This window comes from Notolepis coatsorum, assembly GCF_963971535.1.
Source record: "Notolepis coatsorum genome assembly, chromosome: 2".
Lineage (NCBI taxonomy): Eukaryota > Metazoa > Chordata > Actinopteri > Aulopiformes > Paralepididae > Notolepis > Notolepis coatsorum.
The window spans coordinates 186,143,520-186,160,344 of record NC_140166.1 but is presented as its reverse complement, the minus strand read 5'-3'; the positions used below and the strand labels follow the sequence as shown (position 1 = coordinate 186,160,344).

General features: G+C 46.4%; 1 protein-coding gene across 4 annotated transcripts in view; it reads left to right on the top strand.

Moving 5' to 3' along the window:
* Positions 1 to 16,825, top strand: part of LOC311247354 (semaphorin-4E) — a 48,290-nt gene that overhangs the window by 8,519 nt on the left and 22,946 nt on the right. The window lies entirely within an intron of this gene.

Sequence of the window (16,825 nt, the reverse complement as noted above, 5' to 3'; positions counted from 1 at the left end):
ACTTCTTAAATCGATGCACAGCCCCAGCCAGAGGGATTCCAATGATGTGCAATACCGGCCGCAAGGCGTTAGGCGGCGGTATTGGCCTTTTGCAAGCTCAGACCCATTCCCAATGATAACATCAGGCTGGATGGATGAAAAATGAATGGATATAGCGAATAAAAGAAATAACGATTAAAACCCGACTTTTTGTCATTGGCGCAGAATGAGTTAATCCACAGTGGCGTGTGTGTTCCCCCACCCTGACTGCCTGGGGCCTGTCGGTCAGAAAGTCCAGGATCCAGGCGCTCAGGGTGGAGTTCAGACCCAGATCAGATCAATCAACTTGTCAGCCAGTCTGGTGCGGACTATGGTATTGAAAGCTGAACTATAGTCAATGAACAGCAATCTCACATAGCCCCCCTTCTGACTGTCAATGTGAGAAAGGGTGTTGTGCAGTACCTGGGAGACCACGTCGTCAGTGGACCTGTTTGTCCTATATGCAAACTGCAATGGGTCCATGTTACTAGGCCCTAGTAACTAGGGAGGTAGGCACAGATGTAATCCTTGACCAGCCTCTCAAAGCATTTCATGACCACAGAGGTGAGTGCCACCGGTCTGTAGTCATTTAGGCCTGCTGGGGACGAGTTCTTTGGTACAGGGAGGGAGTATAGTGGACACCTTGAAGCAGGCAGGGACCACGGACTTGGCCAGGGATAGGTTGAATATAGTGGTGAACACTGGGACTAGCTGGTTACCTGGCTACCTTACTTTGCTGAGTTGTGTGCTGTGAGAGCCAATCGGAGGCTTTGTTACATTTTGGATGATTTTGGATTGTGGTTAAACAGAAGAAATGTTATATCTTGGAAAAAACGGTTCACTGACACTGGTGAGATTAACTTCTTCATTACTGAAATTTAGTGTTGAATCAGGGTCATTCGATATCAAATACAATTTGATTTGAGCATTTTTCAATATATTTATTTGATAGTATTGAAGCAATTCGATCAATACCATAAGATGATTGAATTTCCATACCCAGCCCTACATATTATTGTAGATATTTACACACAGCTGGTACTTCAAACATTAAGATAACTTAAAGAGAAACATGTGCAGGCTATAAACAAGATCATTATGCATGTTCTACATGAATGTGTTTTTATTACATAGCACAACATACAATAATTTATAGATAAATGTTTAGGCTACAAAAGTGTAGTGACTGAACTACAAATGATAGAACTTGAACCTAAGGCTGCCCGATTATGGCAAAAATCTGAATTTGTTTTACCTTTCTTCTTTCAAAATAACCCTCCTCCCTCTCAACACAAGCTGAAACTACTGTTTGGGTTTTGGGGGAGGGGTGGTGCGCACTGCTGTGAGCGAAGGGTGCGTTGCATTTCTCACACCAGACCAAATTAAAGTAACACTGCATGCAGCACAATAATCATCTTATCTCAATTATCTTATTTTCATGATCGTAGGAAGCCAAAATCATAATTGAAGTTGAAACTCGATAAATCACCCAGCCCTACTTGAACATGGCATAGAATCAAATTCATTTGTGTGATTTAATGACTTTAATTAAAAAAGTTTAAAGGAAAACGCCAACTTTTTGGGAAAGCGGATACATACCATTTTATTCTCTGTGCATGCATTTTAGGCTTAGGGAACAGTTAGCCTAGCTTAGCGGCATTCACTGGAAGTAGGTGTGCCATTGTAGCCTAGTTCCCAACAGTCACGAAATACACTCCAAATACAACTCCAAAACTTTCCTGTAAACATGTTGTGACCTGTGTATTTACCACGTGGAGTTTTTTTTTTTGTTTTTGTATTTTATTATTTTTTAAACAAACATATAAACAAACATGACAACACACGATAAGATATACAAGCATTAATTGTCAGGGCACATCCAATGAGATCACATTTTAGTTAGTTGTCTTATATAAGATATACCCCTAATACCTGTTATCTAAAAAACCTACACACATATGCTCCAGCTCGAACCCCCCCCTCCCGGACCCCACCTTGAGAAGTACCTCCACTATCCCTCGCACCTAACCAGACACTACCATTATAAGCTAGCTTTTATTCTCTCCACCACTTCTAACCACATTGACATTTTGGATTCATTGAGACCCAGAATTCTTGCTGTAGATATTTCATGGTAAATTACATCGAGATATGTAAGAAACCAAACTTTACGGCAAATTTTTTCCGGTTGAAACCAGCGTGATGCGATCAGCTTTTTGGCTACTGTGATACCCGATAAAACCAATCTCTTTAGCTGTGGATTCACTGCAAACTCAAAAACATCATTCAATAGTAATACCGAGGGGTGTACAGGTATATTCCAAGATACGAGTTTTGATATTTGTTGGGTCACATCTTTCCAGAATGCCTTAACTGGTGAGCAGTCCCAATACATGTGCATAAATGTCCCTTCGTCCCCATGTGTACATTGGGTGCATTTGGAATCTTGTTTAAGCCCCATTCGGCACAGTCTTATAGGAGTCAAGTATGTCCTGTGAATATAGTTAAGATTGATTTGTTGATGATCCGGGTTCCTTGATGTAAGTCGGACATTTGCCCAGGCTCCTTGCCAATCAAAGTCATTTTCCAGGTCTGGTATATCCCTCCTCCAGACAGAGTCTAGTTGGAGGGTTTCATACGAGGACGTTAGTAATTGATGATAAAATTCTGAAACAAAACCTCTCGATGTCTCTCTTGCGTAGAAGAATTTGTGGTATCTGTGGTGTTCAATTGGTCTGTCTAATGGAACACCGTGAGACTTCAAACATAGCTCTAACTGTTTGTGAAAAAGCCATGTGGACTTGGTGAGATTAAATTTTTTGCGTATTTCTTTATCACTACAAAAACCCTGTTTGTTAAAAACATCCCCTAATGAGTGTATGCCTTGCTCTTCCCATATAGGGAATCTTATAGGTCGTTTTCCAATTAAGAGTGCATTGTTATTGAATAAGGGAGTATAATTGTGCCATTTTTGTGGGTTATGATTTTTTTTTGTGATTCACGCCATATCCGGATCGCATGAGTAATTAATTATGGGGCCAAATTTTCGTTCACAGTGCTTGATTGGTAGTTTAGTGTATGCTATGTCCTTCAGTCTATGTGGGGCTACTATGTTTTCTTCTAATTTTCTCCAGGATGCTAATGCTTGGGAGTCAAACCATGTTGTCAATGGACTTAATGTGTACGCCTTAAAATATAGGAAAAAATCTGGAAATGCCATGCCACCATCTGCTTTATTTCTCTGTGCGGTGGATCTTTTTATACGTGGTGGTTTGTTATTCCAAATAAATTTGTATGTGGAGGAGTGTAATCTTTTCCAGTAACCCTCTGGAGGGGGTAACGGTAGCATTGAACTGAAGAAGTTGATTTTAGGTAGTACATCCATCTTAACTATTGATATCCGTGCTTGTACTGTGTTTTTAAGTTTTGCCCATCTATCAAGGTCGTCTTTGATTTTGTTTTGGATTTTTGTGTAGTTGTGCTTCACCGTTTGTCTTATGGTGGGGAATATTTCCACTCCCAAGCATCTGAAATGTTTAACCATCGGTATCTCTCCTGGGAGGGTTGTATCTTTTTTTGCAGGGGTGTTAAGTGGAAGGAAAGCCGACTTCGGCCAATTTATCTTAAATCCCGATAAATCACCAAAGTCCTCAATCAACTTGAGCAGATGAGGCAATGTGGTGTTGGGGTTTTGCATGAACAATATTACATCGTCCGCATATAAACAAATTTTTTGTTGTGTGCCCTTGATTACGATTGGTTCTATGGATTGGGATTGTCTTATATATTGTGCTAAAGGCTCTAATGATAGATTGAACAGTCCGGGACTAAGAGGACAACCCTGTCTGGCAGAGCGTGATACCGGAACGATTTTGGAGATGATTGTGCCTGTTGTAATCATGGCCGATGGGTCTTTGTATAATACTTTAATCATATCGATGAATCCTTTTCCTAACCCCATCCTTTCTAGCACTGCCCATAGATACGACCATTCCAGCCTGTCAAAGGCTTTCATAGCATCCAGGGACAGCATCGCCTTAGGTGTGGTGTCCTCTTTGTCTGCATCTAGTACGTGCAGTATTCGTCTTATGTTTTCAGTGATCAGGCGGCCTCCTATGAAGCCAGTTTGGTTCGGGTGAACTAAAGACGTCATATGCTTTTGTAATCTGATGGCTAATACCTTGGAGTACAGTTTGATATCTGTTCCGAGGAGGCTTAAAGGTCTATAACTACTGCACTCGTTGGGGTCTTTGTCTTTTTTTTTGTTTTGACATTTTTGTTTTCTAAGCAGATATATACTTTTTTTGCCGGACCACTGCTGCCTGGGCGCAATGATTTCATGACCTCAAAAGCCCGGTTGTTTTTTGAAAAACTGTGCCCAGGCAGCAGTGGTTCGGCATAAAATAGTTCAGAGTACCGTAATTCCTCTAATAGTATCCCCGGCTTGTATTTGTTTCAACTGTGGCGGATACCAGGCTTGTATTAGGAGGAGGCATGTATAAGAGAGAGGCCTATATTTCTAATTTTCAAACGGATCATAATGAATAAATCAACATTTTGTGTCAGTTTGAACCCAGTAAAATGTACTGGGTTCATTTATTGAAACCAAGTACTGTATGAAATACGGTAGTAAACAGTGCAATTACAGGTGGTCAAAAAAAGTTTAATAAAGTAAAATAGTGCAATCACAATACTGGTATAATAATAATAACTTCGTTTTATACAATTCTGAGGTAGGCTTACTCTCTTGGTAAACATTAACACCATACCATTATATGGTATTTACTGCACAGCCAGGCCAGCATATAACAACAATAACTAAATATATTGCCTATGGTAAATCCGTTGAGGGAAATACCGTAATTCCTCTAATATACATGAAACCCGGCTTGTATTAGGAGGCCGGCTTATAATTGCTTAGCTCAACAGCACACCCGGTCATTAATAGAGACCCAGTTTTTAATTGAATACCGGTTACTATTCGAGGAATTACGGTATATATCTGCTTAGAAAACAAAAATTATAAATTTTTTCCACATGGTAAATACACAGGTCACAACATGTTTACAGGAAAGTTTTGGAGTCTAATGCATGCACAGAGAAGAAAAGGGTATTGTTGTGAAGGGCCAGATTAAACCGAATATATATATTTATTTATATATATATATTTAATTGTATTTGTATATTCTCTAATATTCCCTGATATCCCTTGTATATTCCTTGTACAATATGCATTGAATATCCATTCTAGCCTACTGAACATCCCATAATAGTCTCCATTCTACTATTGGTCGAGACCTTGGTGCCAGGCTGCCATACCCCCCAGACCCAGTTCAAACGTACCGCTCAACATGTACGAACAAGTCCTAGTTCCGCGTAGGAATCTGGCTACCGCACCACTAATGGGACTATTTGTTCATAGTGCGTATATATACTGCGCTACTAAAGTAGGACTTCCTTTTCAGTCCAGTTTCTTACCCTCCAATAGAGTGACAGACGTAAAGCCTCCCCGCGACGCCACGTGTGGGAGTAAGGCCAAGTTCGGCCTACCATCGGTATTGAGACATCGTGTATATTAATATTTGAATAGTCATATTTGGCACTATATCGTCGAGTTGGACGTAGTCTATTAAGCTAATAATAGTCTGTTAATATATAGTGCTTCGTGCGGTGAGAATACTACCGTCAGCACCCCATAGTTTCGGGCAGAAAACTGGCTGCTTATCCAGGATGATTGACCCCATGTGAGATTGCACCCGAGGAGCCCCAGAGCCGACGAGCGAGTGGACCTGTATACCGGATTATTCTACCGACGACAGCCCGCCTTCCCAGGCACGGATTATGCTTTGTATACGTTGATTATTCCATGGATAAAGACCCCCGACACTGCCGTGTGTTGGAACCCCCCCCCCCTGGAGAGGACGCAAGGTGAGGAGACGCTCTGCAAGACGAGGTCGCTTCACGTCTCTCCCCCGTGGACCGGAGAGAGCCGGCTCACAGAGAGTCCACCTGCTTTCATCTGTGGTCCAAGGATCGCCGGCGCATTGAACGGCACTACAGTGGGTTCACCTGGGATACCCTTGGCCGGATGAGGCAGCCGGACTCTACCCCCCCCCCCCTTCCTACTCCTGTCGGCTTACAAGCGACCGGAGTAACCCCCCCTAGTGTATCCAGTCTATAATCATTAAAGTAACATTGCTGTTATTCCTTAACTATTCCAGGTCGTATATGTACCACCTGCGCCTTCAGAGATTGGACATTCTCTATTGATATACCGACGAATACTCTTGCCATAAAAGTGCATACTAATTCCCATTCATAAATGTGATTGATTTGATTAAGTGCTTGCTCTACACACCATCGCTGTGTAGAAATAAAGACCTATTTCTAATTCGTACATTTGTGTTGGATCCGTTTCATCTACGTGACAGTGTTCATCATAATATATTTATGCCGAGTACTGGGTGGCCGAATATTAAGTACAAAGGTAGTGGTAGTAAGTATCATATCTAGTAATACAGTCAGGGAATTGTACCCCTCAGTTACAATTGGTCCTTCGAGCCGGAGGGTAATTAGTGTAATATTAATATAGTGTTATTAATATTGAAATGGCCTATGATGAACACTCCACGAAACGATCCTCCTAACCAACGCCCGCAGCGCGAACGACGGCTCCCTCAGTACTTAGAGGCTTACGCTGTCAGTCAACAACCTAGTCTTCTACTAACAGTAAACGCGGTAAAACTAGAAAGTAAAAGTATGTCTAACCCCAACGCCCAGACTACCCCGACCATAGAGGCCCCTACGGGTTCTAATGTAACTGACCAAGTTCACGGTGGGGACCAGTGGGAACCAGACATGACTTCACACCCCGCCAGTACTGAAGAAGTAGTCCCCGATGAGTCCCGGGAGGAATACAACGCTACCGAGAGAGAACTCGGCACGGAAGAAGACGGGGAGAGCACCGTGGAGATAGAGCTCCAAGGCTCCGCAAGGAGTACCCCGAGGGAAGGCTCCCCTATACAACCGCCTTCTCCCAGCGAGGCAGAGAGGACCCTACAGCAGGCCTTCCTCATCAGCCTGAACGCCGCTGCTGAACGCGACCGACTGCAGATCCAGCAGCGGAGCGAAGAAGAGCATATACGTCTAGAAATAAGACGCATTCAGAGGGAAGAGAATGTGGCCCGAGACCGAGCAGACAGCCAGCGAGCAGCTGCTGGTGCTCTACGGGACGCAGAGCGCGACAGACAGCAAGCGCAACTAATAGAACAGCTGATCAGACGGACAACACCCTCTCCCTCCGCCAGAGGCTCCAGGAACTCGTCTAGACACACCTCCAGGGCGGCATCCCCTAGCCGAGTAAACAACCCTGAACTTGACCAACAGACGAGGTCTATACCCCCCACAGACCACCTCCCCCCACCGGTCCAAGCGAGACCTAGCAACCGGGAAGGAGCAGCATATCCTGTGGAGAGGCTAAACCAGAGACTACAAGCACTGGATGACCTAACTGAAGACGAAGAGGAAGAGGAGGAGAACCACGCCCGACGACAGCACAGTACTCTACCGGACCAGGAGGTCCGGTACAGCCCAGGCTATACTCCCGCGGAGCTGCGCTACAGACCCCCGACTCTATACACGGGTGAGCACGACGCACGACCCGCACCGAGGAACAGCACCTGGACAAGCGGGCCATGGTACACTGCCGGTACCAGCCCATACCAAGGAGCGGGAGGAGACTCACCTAGGAGGCCTCTCCCCCAACGCTCGCCGATGTATCCACAGTCAGCGTCATACATTGGCACGCCTATGGTACCCGACTTCACCCAAGAGAACCGGGCCCAGTATACAGAACTCCGCATGTGTCTGGAGACCATGTTGGTGGATGTATTGGATGAACGCCATAAATACGCCATCCTACTGAAGCACTTAAAGGTACCCTGCGCACATAATATAGCGCTCGCCTACGCGACTTCCACCACCCCATACACAGCAGCGCTGGTAGCATTGGACCAGAGGTATGGGCGCATATGGGATTACGTGATCCAGGAGATCCGACACATCGACCGCTTACCCCCAGCAATAGACAATCGAGCACTGGACGACCTGTCCATCAGAGTGCAGTCCCTGGTAGGGATGTTGGGAGCGCAGAGAGAGAAGGGGAGGCATGAACTTTACGCCAACTCAAATGTGGAAAGGATCTTGGAGAAGCTGCCGCCCGCTCGACAGGAGCGTTTTAGGCGGCAGAGAGACCACCGAGACCCGAATGGCCCCGAACCGAACCTCCTCGATCTAGCAGACTTCCTGGCGAGAGAAGTCAGCAGCCTACGGCTAGATACATTCGGACGGAGCACCCCTGGCTCCAGAGAAGGAACCAGACGACTAAATGATGGAAGAAGATCGGTGACTGTGATGCACCAATCGGAGTCAGTACCGAGCAGCAGGAGCCACAGTACCCCCTCCAGAACGGAGAAGTGGAAGATAGTGTGCCCCTACTGTGAGAAAGAACACTGGCTAGGGCAATGTGACTCCTTCCCCAAGCTGAACGCGGAGGAAGCAAGTCAATGGATAAAGTCCAACAAGCGCTGTTTTCGCTGTGCGCGCTCACACATGGCAGCCGAATGCCGCTTAAAGAAAAGGTGCACCAAGTGCGATGGAGCCCATCTGGACATACTTCACGACAGTAACAGACGGCGCCCTTCACCCGCACCATCCAGCAGCAAAGCGAGCGTCATGTACATCGATCCCGCCAGCAGCAGTGGAGCCCGAGTACTCCTAAAAGTAGTGCGTGTGACACTAAGCTACCAGAATAAAGTCCTGGACACTTACGCCGTCCTCGATGACGGGTCAGAGAAGACCCTTCTGCTCGCCTCCGCTGCGGCCCAGCTAGGGCTGCGGGGAAGCGAAACCCAAATGACAATTCGGACAATAAGACGAGATTTGAAGACGATAAAGGGCGAGAATGTCTCATTCTCTATCGCAGCAAGCGGCCAGCCTGAGCGACGGTACCAGATTACAGACGCTTTCACCAGCCAAGAAATAGGACTGTCGCGGTACACATACCCCGTCGCCAAGCTGATGGAGAAATATGTACATCTGCGCAAGTTACCGATCCCGCTCATAGACAATGCTATGCCGACCCTGTTGATAGGCTCCGACCATGCAGACCTCATTGTCCCGATAGACCGGGTTCATACCGGACCCCGAGGCTGTCCTGCAGCAGTCGAGACCCGTTTGGGATGGACTCTCCAAGGCCCGCTCACCAAATCTCTCAACCGAAGTACAGCCACTAGATGTCTCCACTCCCGAGTCACAGAGGGAGAAACCGCACTCCTGCAACACGTAGAGCGGCTATGGACCTTGGAACAAATGCCCTTTAAGAACGGAAAGAAAGACATTCGCTCTAAAGATGACATTTACGCCATTCACCTCCTCGAGACAGGGACCAAGAGAGTCCCGGTCAACGGCGTGTTGAGATACGCCACGCCACTCCTGCGGCGAGAAGGAATGCCTACTTTCCACGCCAAGACAGACGCCACAGAACGGTACCTGCTGAACACGGAGCGGCGCTTAGCCAAGAACCCCGCCCAAGAGAGTGTATACCGCGCTGAGATTGAGAAGCTCATCACAGCGGGACACGTCACAAAGATGGACATTAAAGAGGCTGACCAGACCACTGAATCGTGGTACGTGCCTCACCACAAGGTCCATCACAACGGTAAAGACCGCATAGTATTTAACTGCAGCTACCAGATCGGATCCCAAAATCTGAATAAAGAGTTACTGCCCGGTCCCACACTCGGCCCCTCCCTACTCGGCGTTCTACTCCGCTTCCGCCAGGAAAAGGTGGCCATCAGCGGGGACATTAAAGGAATGTTCCTGCAGGTGAGATTAGTAGAGGAGGACAAGCCCCTGTTACGGTTCCTATGGAGAGAGAAGCCAGGAGATGAGCACCCAGCCATCTACCAATGGGAAGTCCTCCCCTTCGGAACGACGTGCAGCCCCTGCTGTGCTACATTTGCACTACAGAAACATGTAGCAGAGGACCCAGCAGCGGACGAAGAGGTCCGACACAGCGTAAAGAACAGCTTCTACGTAGACAACTGTCTACAAAGCCTTTCAACCCAGGAAGAAGCCGAGGCTCTCCTGATTAAACTCCGCGCCTCATTGATCAAAGGCGGCTTTGATCTCAGGCAGTGGGCCAGCAGCGATCCGCAAGTACTGCGCAGCCTCTCCTCCGAGGACAAGGCAGCCAGCAGCGAGACCTGGATGGCTACAATCCCGGGAGAAGCCCAGGAGATGACCCTGGGATTGGTGTGGCGATTCAAAACAGATTCGCTTCACTACAGACACAAGCCCCTGACTACGGAGCAGGGAAGGTCGGCGGCGGCGCCGACCACCAGACGGAGTGTGTACACAACACTCGCCCGACAATATGACCCGCTAGGATGTATTCTACCGTACACCACCAGGGCAAAAATGATTGTACGAGCATTGTGGGACAAGGACCAGGGCTGGGACGACCCCATTCCCGCACACCTTGCATCCACCTGGAGAGAGTGGGAGATGGAGCTCCACTCACTCCCAGGCGTTAATATGCGCCGAAGCTACTTCCCACCCACGGTGAGGCCAGAGACATGTAAAATGGACTTACACGTCTTCAGTGACGCCTCAGAGGTCGCATACGGATCAGTAGCCTACTTGCGGGCCCAAGAAAGGGGGGGAGAGATCTACACAGCATTTGTCCTCGCCCGCTCGAGAATAGCCCCACGCAAGCAACAATCTATCCCACGTCTAGAGCTCTGCGCAGCCCTAGCCGGAGCGCACCTAGCCACGCTCATCCAACGTGAGCTCACCATACCGGTGTCTAGAACAATCCTGTGGTCAGATTCCACGACAGTACTCGCCTGGATCAAATCGGACTCATGCAAGTACAAAGTCTTCGTGGGAGTCAGAGTCACCGAGATTCAAGACTTAACCGAAGAGTTAACCGGAGAAACAGAGTGGCGCTACGTTGATACAAAACAGAACCCAGCTGACGTCATCACCCGGGGGATGCCCCTGGATGACCTCACCCATCGCAATGTCTACAGTGACGGCCCAGCATTCCTAAAGCTCCCGGAAGGAGAGTGGCCCACGCCTATCCCGAGGGAAGCCAGTCAGGAGGAGGCTGAGAATAAGAAGCCTGTGTTCTGTGGATTGAGCACTGTTATCTCCGCAGACCCCAACACACTCCTGATGGGGCGGCTAGATCCCGCGTTACCCCAGACAATGTACCGGCCTGAAGAAGCGAACGGCCGACGAATGTGGAGGTACAGCCAAGTATTAGCCGACAAGTTTTGGAGCAGTTTCCTACTGCACTACCTACCGTCTCTACAGACCCGCCAGAAGTGGGTAAAGGAGAGAGACAATTTGACAGAAGGAACAGTCGTCATGATTATTGATCAATCACTGCCCAGAGCTATGTGGCCGGCCGGCCGCGTAAGCAAAGTGATCACCGGTGCCGACGGCAAGGTCCGAGCAGCTGAAGTGCTTGTCCAGGGTCGCACTTACACCCGTCCCGTGGCGAGGCTCATAGAACTGCCCCGACTCCCAGACACAATCGATGATGACCATGACCCTATAACCCTATGACTTTGTGAAGTTGACTGACCCCTACAGCAAACCCTTATGTGTAAATAGACAACGCGATTAATCTGTCTCTGCTTAACTGATTAGGTCTGGGACCAATCAAGGGGTGGCTGTTGTGAAGGGCCAGATTAAACCGAATATATATATTTATTTATATATATATATTTAATTGTATTTGTATATTCTCTAATATTCCCTGATATCCCTTGTATATTCCTTGTACAATATGCATTGAATATCCATTCTAGCCTACTGAACATCCCATAATAGTCTCCATTCTACTATTGGTCGAGACCTTGGTGCCAGGCTGCCATACCCCCCAGACCCAGTTCAAACGTACCGCTCAACATGTACGAACAAGTCCTAGTTCCGCGTAGGAATCTGGCTACCGCACCACTAATGGGACTATTTGTTCATAGTGCGTATATATACTGCGCTACTAAAGTAGGACTTCCTTTTCAGTCCAGTTTCTTACCCTCCAATAGAGTGACAGACGTAAAGCCTCCCCGCGACGCCACGTGTGGGAGTAAGGCCAAGTTTGGCCTACCATCGGTATTGAGACATCGTGTATATTAATATTTGAATAGTCATATTTGGCACTATATCGTCGAGTTGGACGTAGTCTATTAAGCTAATAATAGTCTGTTAATATATAGTGCTTCGTGCGGTGAGAATACTACCGTAGTCAGCACCCCATCGTTTCGGGCAGAAAACTGGCTGCTTATCCAGGATGATTGACCCCATGTGAGATTGCACCCGAGGAGCCCCAGAGCCGACGAGCGAGTGGACCTGTATACCGGATTATTCTACCGACGACAGCCCGCCTTCCCAGGCACGGATTATGCTTTGTATACGTTGATTATTCCATGGATAAAGACCCCCGACACTGCCGTGTGTTGGAACCCCCCCCCCTGGAGAGGACGCAAGGTGAGGAGACGCTCTGCAAGACGAGGTCGCTTCACGTCTCTCCCCCGTGGACCGGAGAGAGCCGGCTCACAGAGAGTCCACCTGCTTTCATCTGTGGTCCAAGGATCGCCGGCGCATTGAACGGCACTACAGTGGGTTCACCTGGGATACCCTTGGCCGGATGAGGCAACCGGACTCTACCCCCCCCCCTTCCTACTCCTGTCGGCTTACAAGCGACCGGAGTAACCCCCCCTAGTGTATCCAGTCTATAATCATTAAAGTAACATTGCTGTTATTCCTTAACTATTCCAGGTCGTATATGTACCACCTGCGCCTTCAGAGATTGGACATTCTCTATTGATATACCGACGAATACTCTTGCCATAAAAGTGCATACTAATTCCCATTCATAAATGTGATTGATTTGATTAAGTGCTTGCTCTACACACCATCGCTGTGTAGAAATAAAGACCTATTTCTAATTCGTACATTTGTGTTGGATCCGTTTCATCTACGTGACAGTGTTCATCATAATATATTTATGCCGAGTACTGGGTGGCCGAATATTAAGTACAAAGGTAGTGGTAGTAAGTATCATATCTAGTAATACAGTCAGGGAATTGTACCCCTCAGTTACAGGTATGTATCTGCTTGTCTCAAACTCCAGGGTAGATGACAAATAAGCTAATTTCCCCAAAAGTTGGCGTGTTCCTTTAAGCAGGTTTTGCTGGCTGTACTGAGAAAAAGCATTTGTCCCCTTTAAAAGAAGCACACCATTGGATTTCACACCAGTGTGTTTCTGCCTCAATGGAAAGCTGATGGTGGTTTAGTAGTAGTACTAATGCTAATGTGTCAGAATGTGGTCAAAAGATAAACCTGTGTCAGGGAAAGCAATTAACTTGTGCTGGAAGGCTGATGATATAATTTTGAATATGTGTGTTGCAGGGGGAAGATGTTATTTCAAAGTAAACACAAAGCAAAGATATAGTCCAGAGGGCTGAGAAGAAACAGGGATTGATCCTTGAAGTGCCTTTATTTGAATGTAGTATGCACCCAGCAGAGAGTGGGTTGTAGAAATAAAAGTAAAAATAAGTAAAATAATAGCAAGGGTAAAATTTGCACATAAAGTGCAGACATATAAAATCACAGTTTTTCACATTAGGATCTAACATCCCAACAGGCCACTTTGTTTATGGTTTGATTCAGTTTTAGTAGAATAGAATAGACATGAAATGAGCACATAAAGTGCAGACATATAAAATCACAGTTTTTTACAGTGCAATAAAATTGTTCTGGATTACTGTTTTAACAGTTCAAAGTCGTCTTTACCTTCTGTTTGGTATCCACAGTTTAAAACCTTAGTCTTACCTCTTGTTTGAAACCCAGTTTGACCCTTCGAACCTCCCACTCAGGGCAAACCTCCCTCTCAGGGTGCAGTTCCCTCTCTCAGGGCACAGTTCTAGGCCTGGGTCCTACACAGTTTTAAAGCCTGACAGTCTTTATAGCTTGATACCCACACACAGTTTAATACCTGATTGTTTCGAACCTGTAATCGAACCTGTAATTGTGTGAATTTCTGCCAAATTCACAATGAAGTCAGTACAACGGCTAATCTAATATAAGTGATTTACAGGAGCCCATTGGTTTAAAAACATGCCTCACAGGACCATGGTTAACAGCGAAAGACCAAAATGTAAGCATTCCGCGGCGCCACAAGTAACACTAACTCATTGAGTGCATACAACACTCCAAGTCACTCCAGAGTCCACACTTTATATGTATTGTAGTAGAATCCCTCAGCTATGTGTCTCTGTCTCGCGCCCCAGACCACATGTGTCTGTGTGTGTGTGTGAGAGAGAGAGAGAGAGAGACCCCCAAGAAAAACATGGGAAGAGAAAAGAGCGACAACTGCAGTGTTCCGTTCTATTATTGTACACATACCTGCCTGTCCACACTGTTTGGAAATGTCTGTGAAAAACAACCTGCAGTCCTTCCAACCAGCTGTAGTGCTCTGCTCTACCCCCCCCCCCCCCTCCCTCAGAGCCTCAGGGGTAAAGTATGCAAGGTATCCCTGCTCTGCCAACAGAGGAGCTCCATGCATGCACCAGCTTGTCCCACGGCTCCGTCAAGTAACAACAAGGAACCAGCACGCCGGTTTGTTTCAGAAGGCGCTTTTCCCAACTGAGGTTGTTGGGAGGTAGTTGGTGGAAGAAGGAGTACACAGTTACTTTTACTTAAAGTGAAAGTAGAACTACCCAGATAAAACTGCACTCTGGTCAAAGTAAATGTCCTCCGTTCAAAATTCGACTTGCGTAAAAGTAGAGAAGTAGTCGCTCTAGAGTAAAAGTATGCACTCTCTACATGATGTTTTTGTATTCCAGTGCTTGGGAGAGTTCAACCCTCGAACCGTTGACCTCTAAAGGTTATGTTACAGTGGCATGTGGTCCAGTTATGCTGCTCTGATTACGTCCTCTTGAAGTTGGTAGGCTTCAAATTTGAAAAGTACATAATGGTATACATTTTTGCCATGTTTCTTTTATGCAAAATAATTTTCTTCAAATTAACTAGACAAATTAACGTCTGATGGGTTCAGATTAATGCAGTGGAGTAAAATAATATAATATTTACTTAGGAATGTAGTGGAGTAAAAGTACAAAGTTCCCAAAAAATTACAATACTCAAATACTAAAGCACAAGTACCTCGAAATCGTGCTTAGATACAGTACTTGAGTGCAAATATGTTGTTACCTTCCACCACTAAGTGTAGGTGAGTATCTCTCTCTCTCTCTCAAGCTATTTACTGTAGATGTTACCTTCATGTGAGAACTCTGAAAGACTTGTCAGGTTATCATTTCTTTCAAAATGCTAAATCCAAATAGTATATCATTTGCATACAGCTCTGAATATATGAGAGACAAAGTCGCTGTCTGTATTCTGTATGCATTCTGCAGCAGCTGCTTCATGCCTAGGTGTGAGAACAGAATGAGAGCTGCTAACTGAGTGCTGCTAACTGCCAGGTCTCAACCGGGATGAATCACAACAGAGGAGAGGGGCTCTGTGTTGAGCAAGTAGGGCATAAAAAAAAATATTGTTTGGTTCCTGTTGGTTGTCAGTTAAGGCCATGAGTAGGTAGGGAATTTATTTTATTTAATTTTTTTATTTTATCTCTTCCCACGGCGACTATGGATAGGGAATTTCTTTATTTAATTAAAATGTTCACGACAACATGGATGCATGTACTCTGCCAGCATGTTTAATATCCATAATACTAAAGGTTTGACTAAGATTTTTATGAAACTTTATTGTAAATTATTATTATTTTTCTTTTACTTTTTACTTTTTTTTTTAAACTCATAAAATAAATTGGGTTGCACCTAAATCGGCAGGGTCGGTCGGCAACCGGAACCAAACCATTATTTTTGTTAGGCCTAGCGCTACATTATCACCGTCATCTGCCTGCATGTCCAAACCTGAGCAGATCCCACACTACTTAGTACTTACTGCATGCAGGATCCACCTGAGCAGATCCCACACTACTTACTGCATGCAGGATCCAGCTGAGCAGATCCCACACTACTTACTGCATGCAGGATCCAGCTGAGCAGATCCCACACTACTTACTGCATGCAGGATCCAGCTGAGCAGATCCCACACTACTTACTGCATGCAGGATCCACCTGAGCAGATCCCACACTACTTACTGCATGCAGGATCCAGCTGAGCAGATACCACACTACTTACTGCATGCAGGACCCACCTGAGCAGATCCCACACTAGTACTTACTGCATGCAGGATCCAGCTGAGCAGATCCCACACTACTTACTGCATGCAGGATCCACCTGAGCAGATCCCACACTACTTACTGCATGCAGGATCCAGCTGAGCAGATCCCACACTACTTACCGCATGCAGGATCCAGCTGAGCAGATCCCACACTACTTACCGCATGCAGGATCCAGCTGAGCAGATCCCATACTACTTACTGCATGCAGGATCCAGCTGAGCAGATCCCACACTACTTACCGCATGCAGGATCCAGCTGAGCAGATCCCACACTACTTACCGCATGCAGGATCCAGCTGAGCAGATCCCATACTACTTACTGCATGCAGGATCCAGCTGAGCAGATCCCACACTACTTACTGCATGCAGGATCCAGCTGAGCCTGAGGAAGCAGAGCCTGTGTCTGGGAGGAGGACAGGAAGAGAGAGTGGAAGAGAGAGAGAGAGAGAGAGAGTGGAAGAGAGTGGAAGAGAGAGAGAGAGAGAG